The following is a 7,447-nucleotide window of genomic DNA, read 5'->3' on the forward strand; positions in this document are numbered from 1 at the left end:
GCCACTGTGCCTGGCCTGCCAGCGTCTTGATCTTGGACTTCCCAGCCTTCAGAACTGTGAGAAATAAAATTTTTTTTTTGAGACGAAGTCGTGTTTTGTTGCCCAGGCTGGAGTGCAGTGGCATGGTCTCGGCTCACTGCACCCTCCACTTCCTGGGTTCAAGTGATTCTCCTGCCTCAGCCTCCCAAGTAGCTGGGATTACAGGCGTGTGCCACCAAGCCTGGCTAATTTTGTATTTGTAGTAGAGACGGGGTTTCTCCATGTTGGTCAGGCTGGTCTTGAACTCCTGACCTCAGGTGATCCTCTGGCCTTGGCCTCCCAAAGTGCTGGGATTACTGGCGTGAGCCACCGCGCCCGGCCTGTTTCTTTCATTGAAGAAGAGGGTGTGGTCAGGCCCATGGCTCACACCTGTAATCCCAGCACTTTGGGAGGCTGAGAGCGGCAGATCATGAGGTCAGGAGTTCGAGACCAGCCTGGCCAACGTGATGAAACCCTGTCTTTAACTAAAAATACAAAAATATTAGCTGGGCATGGCACATGCCTGTAATCCCAGCTACTTGAGAGACTGAGGCAGGAGAATTGCTTAAACCCGGGAATTGGAGGTTGCAGTGAGCCAAGATCACTCCACTGCACTCCAGCCTGGGCTACAGAGCAAGACTCTGTCACAAATAAATAAATAAATAAGTAAGAAGAGGGGCAACTGCACCTGTCTGCAAGTGATCAAATTCACCCATCTGATCCATCGGCAGCCCTGGAAGTCTGGGTGCTTCAGCCATTACCTTCTCTGAGCCTCAGTTTTCTCATCTGTAAAATGGGAACCATCAAATCCATTTTGATGGAGAAAAGGTTGTTTTAAGACATTGATCAAAGCAGGCACAGTGGCTCACGCCCGTAATTCCAACACTTTGGGAAGCCAAGGCAGGAGGACTGCTTGAGGCCAGGAGTTTGAAACCAACCTGGGCAACACAGCAAGACATCATCTCTACAAAAGAAAATGTTTTTAAAAAGATGAGCCAGGCATGGTGGCATGCACCTGCAGTCCCAGCTACTCAGAGGCTGAGGTGGAAGGACTGCCTGAGCCCAGGACGTCAAGCCTGCAGTGACAGGGATCACAACACTGCACTCCAGCCTGGGCGGCTGACTGAGACCCTGTCTCAGACAAAAAACAAAAAAGAAAAAAAAGGCATTGATCAGATGACCACCAACGCACAGTCACAGTGACTCACGCCTGTAATACCACCACTTTGGGAGGCCAAACTGGGACAATCTCTTAAAGCCAGGAGTCGGGGACCAGTCTGGGTAACATAGTGAGACCCTGTCTCTACAAAAAAAAATTAAAAATAGTCCAACACAGTTTTGCATGCCTGTAGTCCCAGCTACTTGGGAGGCTCAGGTGGAAGGATCGTTTGAGGCCCAGAATTGGAGGCTACTTTGAGCTATGATGGTGCTACTGCACTCCAGCCTGGGCGACAGAGTGAAATCCCACCTCTTTTTTTTTTTTTTTTTTTTTTTTCTTTTTTTGAGAAAGAGTTTCACTCTTGTTACCCAGGCTGGAGTGCAATGGCGCAATCTCGGCTCACCGCAACCTCCGCCTCCTGGGTTCAGGCAATTCTCCTGCCTCAGCCTCCTGAGTAGCTGGGATTACAGGCATGCGCCACCATGCCCAGCTAATGCTTTGTATTTTTAGTAGAGACGGGGTTTCACCATGTTGACCAGGATGGTCTTGATCTCTTGACTTCATGATCCACCCGCCTCGGCCTCCCAAAGTGCTGGGATTACAGGCTTGAGCCACCGCGCCTGGCCCTTAAATCCCACCTCTTAAAAGGAAAAAAAGCCGGGTGTGGTGGCTCACCCCTGTAATCCCAGCATTTTGGGAGTCTGAGGCGGGCTGATCATGAGGTCAAGAGATTGAGACCATCTTGTCCAACATGGTAAGACTCCGTCTCTACTAAAAATACAAAAATTAGCTGGGCATGGTGGTGTGCACCTGTAGTCCCAGCTACTGGGGAGGCTGGGGCAGGAAAATCCTTTGATCCCGGGAGGTAGAGCTTGCAGTGAACCGAGATCGAGCCACTGCACTCCAGCCTGATGATAGAGCGAGACTCCATCTCAAAAAAAAAGAAAAAAGTCTGGGCACAGTGGCTCACACCTGTAATCCCAGCACTTTGGGAGGTTGAGGCAGGCAGATCACCTGAGGTCAGGAGTTCTAAACCAGCCTGGCCAACATGGCGAAACCCCATCTCTACTAAAAATACAAAAATTCACTGGGTGTGGTGGCGCATGCCTGTAATCCCAGCTACTCGGGAGGCTGAGGCAGGAGAATCGATTGAACCTGGGAGACGGAGTTTGCCGTGAGCCAAGATCTCGCCACTGCACTCCAACCTGGGCAACAGAGCGAGACTCCATCTCAAAAAAAAAACAAAAAACCACTGTTTTTCATGGGGACAAGCACCTGTGAGACACTCCTTGAATTGGAGTGCTGGAGTGGGAGACAGAGAGGCCGGAGGATGTGTTTAACGTTCTCTCCCCACTAGCCCTGGAGGACTTGAAACAAAGCATTTCTGTCTCCCTCCCTACTGTGTTCCCAGAGCCTAGACAGGCCTGGAACACAGTAAGTGCTTAATAACATTTCTCCCTCGCTAGAGAGGGGCACTAAATATGGGGCACTCCGGGGGACTGGACGTCAACATAACTTCCACTGCCATCTCCCCACGAGACATTTTTTTTTGAGGCGGAGTTTTGCTCTTGTAGCCCAGGCTGGAGTGCAAGGGCGCGATCTCAGCTCACTGCACCCTCTGCCTCCCGGGTTCAGCCAATTTTTCTGCCTCAGCCCCCAGAGCAGCTGGGACTACAGGCGCACGCGCCACCATGCCCAGCTAATTTTTAAAATATTATTAAGTAGCGAAGACATGTTTTCACCATGTTAGCCAGGCTAGTCTTGAACTCCTGACCTCAAGTGATAAACCCACCCCGGTCTTCCAAGGTGCTGGGATTATAGGAATGAGCCAAGGTTCCTGGCCCCCATAAGAACTTTTAGGTGTACTTCAGCCTGGGGTCCCTGAACCTCTTGGGGGTGTTCAGTGTCTGTGAACTTTGATGGAGGGAAAAAATTCACATCTTTCTTTTCACTGACTCTGATATTTACCATTTCCTCAATTATGAATGAAGACAGCAGCAGGACCTGGGACTTTGTCCATTTGTACCTAATAAAAGCCACAGATACTTTCAGATTGCATTGTAACTGGAAACACACCCCAACACTTGTCACTACTGCAAAATCACTGTGATTATTAGACCGTATTTAATGCGGTGATAAAAATAAAATTACAGGCCGGGCGAGTTGGCTCACACCTGTCACCCCAGCACTTTGGGAGGCCGAGGCGGGGGGACTGCTTGAGACTGGGAGTTTGAGAGCAGCCTGGGCAATATAGGGAGACCCCCTTTCAAATAACAGTAATTATTATAATAATAAAATGAGGTAGGATGCGGTGGCTGTAATTCTAGCACTTTGGGAGGCTGAGGCAGGTAGATCACATGAGGTCAGGAGGTCAAGACCAGCCTGGCCAACACGGGGAAACACTGTCTCTACTAAAAATACAAAAATTAGGCCGGGCGCGGTGTCTCACGCCTATAATCCCAGCACTTTGGGAGGCCGAGGCGGGTGGATCACGAGGTCAAGAGATCGAGACCATCCTGGTCAACATGGTGAAACCCCGTCTCTGCTAAAAATACAAAAATTAGCTGGGCATGGTGGTGTGTGCCTGTAGTCCCAGCTACTCGGGAGGCTGAAGCAGGAGAATTGCTTGAACCCAGGAGGCGGAGGTTGCGGTGAGCCGAGATCCTGCCATTGCACTCCAGTCTGGGCAACGACAGCGAAACTCCGTCTCAAAAAAAAAAAAAAAAATTAGCCGGGCGAGGTGGCTGGCTCCCTGTAATCCCAGCTACTTGGGGAGCTGAGGCAGGAGAATTGCTTGAACCTGGGAGGCAGAGGTTGCAGTGAGCAGAGATCGCGCCACTGCACTCCAGCCCGGGCAACAGTGAGACTGTGTCTCAATCAATCAATCAATAAATAACATTAGGCCGGGCACGGTGGCTCACACCTGTAATCCCAGCACTTTGGAGGCCAAGGCAGGTGGATCACCTGAAGTCAGGAGTTCCAGACCAGCCTACCCAACATGGTGAAACCCCATCTCTTTTAAAAATACAAAAATTTAGGCTGGGCAGGGTGGCTCACACCTGTAATCCCAGCAGTTTGGGAGGCCGAGGCGGGCGGATCACCTGAAGTCAGGAGTTCAAGACCAGCCTGACCACCATGATGAAACCCTGTCTCTTAAAAAAAAAAAAAATTAACCACAAAAAAGTAGCGCGGAATGGTGGCTGATGCCTGTAGTTCCAGCTACTCAGGAGGCTGAGGCAGGGGAATTGCTTGAACCCGGGAGGTGGAGGCTGCAGTGAGTTGAGATCGCACCACTGCCCTCCAGCCTGGGTCACAGAGCGAGACTCTGTCTCAAAAAAAAAAAAAAAAAAAAATAGAGATTAAAAAATAAAAACAGCTGCTGCGTTTGTTTTCTGGAAAGCACGGGTCACCAACGGAGATGATCTCACTCTTGGGGTTACTTTCTCCTCTGCGCCCCCAGCCCAGATGACCTGTGGCCTCCCCCCACCGCGCCCTGCATACAGCAGGTGCTCACACCTGCCGAACGTGACCGCCCGGGCTGGGGAGAGAGGGCCTGGGTGCGGGGCGCCCCGGGGACTTTCCCGGTGCCGGGGGCCGCACTCCGAAACCGTGACGTCACGGCCCACACCCACCCGGGACGCGGAAGGGGCGGCGCGCTTCCTCCCAGGGCTTGGCCGCGGGGTGGAGCCGGCGCCCTCAGCGCGCTGCGTTCCCGGGCACCTCCGCAGAAGGCCCCGTCCCCCCAGGACCCCGCGGTGTGGATCCCTGGTAGGTGGGGAAGGGGCGAGGACGGCACGAGGTGGACGCGGTGTGTGGGGGGGTTTGGGGGGTGGCCTCCACCCGTTCCGCTCGCGGGGACTCCAGGCCATCTGGCCTCCCTCTTAGGGCCCCGGGGCGCCTGGCGCCGCGGTCGGGAGGTTGAGGTTTTTCTCAACCGCCAGCTCCCCTCCCTGGTGGTCCAGATCCTCCCCAACTGTGGAGATCCTCCTCAGCACCCCGACTTCCTCCCCAACAGCCTGACCCCTACCCCAAACCCCGGATTCCTCCCCAACACCCAGGATTCCTACCTGAATGAAAATCTATATTCTTCCTCACCCCAAATTTCTGACACTCAGACTTCCTGCCTGACACCCCATATTTCTCCCAACACCCTGAATTTCTGTCTGACACCTCGGATACCTCTCTGATATCCAGGATCCCTCCCCAATACCCCAGTTTTCTTCCTGACACCCGGAATTTCTCCATGACACCCAGGATCCCTCCCCAATATCCCAGATTTCTCCCTGACACCCCGTATTCCTCTCTGACACCCCGGATTCCTCCCCAACGCCCAGGATTCCTACCTGAAACCCCGTATTCCTCCTCACCCCAAATTCCTGATACCCAAGCTTCCTACCTGACATCCCATATTTCTCTCAATTTCTCCCTGACACCCCAAATCCCTCCCTGACACCCAGGATCCTTCATCAATACCCTAGATTCCTCCCAAACACCCCAAATTCCTCCATGACACCCAGAATCCCTCTCCAATACCCTAGATTCCTCCTGAACACCCTGAGTTCCTCCCTGGCACCAGGATCCCTCTCTGACACCCTGGATTTCTCCCCAACACCCAGGATCCCTCCCAGATACTCCAGATTCCTCCCCAACACCCCAAATTATTCCCTGACACCCCGAATTCCTCCCTGACACCCAGGATACCTCCTCAATATCCCGGATTCCTCCTGGACACTCTAAATTCCTCCCTGATGCCCAGTGAGGGGGTGTGTGAGGGTGTGGGGGGTGGCCCCGCGCTGTCGATGCTGGCTAGGACTCCAGGCACCTGGCCTCCCTCTTAGGGCCCTGGGGCCCTGTACCACCCCACACCTTCCTTTCTCCCCCTCCTAAGGCTTACCCAGCCACATGGGCCTCCTCACTGTTCCTCCACCTCCGCAGGCCCAGTCCTCACCTGCCCCAGGGCCTTTGGACAGGTGGCTTCACCTTCCTGAAGCTTTCCTCCACCGTCTCCACCCAGCCTCCTCACACAGCTCCTTCCAATCTCAGCTCAGTGTCACTTCCTGTCCCCAAAGGCCTCCCTTGACTACCGTGGTCCCTGTAGCCCCTTCCCAGCCAGTCTTTCAGGGCCACACAGGTCCCCTGGCTCATGGCCTTCCTGGGATTGTTCATTTTCTGAAATGACCTTGGGTCGTTTTCTCGCTTACTGTTGGTCTCCCTGAACCAGACTGGGAGCTCTCTGAGGGCAGATGTCCCTGTCGTGATATGCAGTAGCATTTTTAACAGTTCTTGGTCCTAGTAGGTGCTCACTAAATGCATATTCAATGCATGAGGAGACTGTATGAGAGTGTGGGAGGGAGAGTGGGAGAGAAGAGGGCGTTTCAGATACAATTAAAATATTTCAGAAGGACAAGGAGGGAGGATCATTTGAGCCCAAGAGTTCAAGACCAGCCTGGGCAGCAGAGTGAGACTCCATCTCTACAAAAAAAAAAAAAAAAAATCAAAAAGAAAGTTAGCGCTGGGCGCGGTGGCTCACGCCTGTAATCCCAGCACTTTGGGAGGCTGAGGCGGGCGGATCACGAGGTCAAGAGATCGAGACCATCCTGGCCAACATGGTGAAACCCCATCTCCTAAAAAAAAAAAAAAGAGAAAGAAAGTTAGCCAGGTGCTGTGGTTTATGCCTGTAATCTCAGCACTTTGGGAGGCTGAGGCAGGAGGATTGCTTGAGCCCAGGAGCCTGGGTAACATGGTAAGACCCTGTCTCTAACAAAAATACATTAGCCGGATGTGGTGCCGCACACCTGTGGTCCCAGCTACTTGGGAGGCTGTGGTGGAAGGATTGCTTAAGCCCAGGAGTTCAAGGCTGCAGTGAGCTATGATCCCACCACTGCACTCCAGCCTGGGTGACAAAGTGAGACCTCATCTCGAAAAAAAAACGAAATGGGGGCTGGGTGCAGTGGCTCACCTGAGATCAGGAGTTTGAGACCAGCCTAGCCAAGATGGTGAAACCCCGTCTCTACTAAAAATACAAAAAATTGGGCTGGGTGCGGTGGCTCACGCCTGTAATCCCAGCACTTTGGGAGGCCGAGGTGGGTGGATCACAAGGTCAGGAGTTCGAGACCAGCCTGGCCAAGATGTTGAAACCCCATCTCTACTAAAAACACAGAAATTAGCTGGGCGTGGTGGCACGTGCCTGTAATCCCAGCTACTCAGGAGGTTGAGGCAGGAGAATCGCTTGAACCTGGGAGGCGGAGGTTGCAGTGAGCTGAGATCGCA

The 7,447-nt window shown here is 53.0% G+C and overlaps 1 long non-coding RNA gene across 1 annotated transcript; it reads right to left on the reverse strand.

The window, feature by feature from the left end:
* Window positions 1-646: 646 nt before the first annotated feature.
* On the reverse strand, window positions 647-4,787 carry LOC116532735. The gene is made up of 3 exons (XR_004260946.1): window positions 4,694-4,787; window positions 3,146-3,203; window positions 647-804 (listed from the first exon to the last, which is right to left on the reverse strand). It is a non-coding gene; the product is annotated as an uncharacterized LOC116532735 (long non-coding RNA).
* Window positions 4,788-7,447: the final 2,660 nt, after the last annotated feature.

The sequence above is a fragment of the Sapajus apella genome, unplaced genomic scaffold (genome assembly GCF_009761245.1).
Source record: "Sapajus apella isolate SASKATOON/1434 unplaced genomic scaffold, GSC_monkey_1.0 scaffold77, whole genome shotgun sequence".
In the NCBI taxonomy this organism is placed as follows: domain Eukaryota; kingdom Metazoa; phylum Chordata; class Mammalia; order Primates; family Cebidae; genus Sapajus; species Sapajus apella.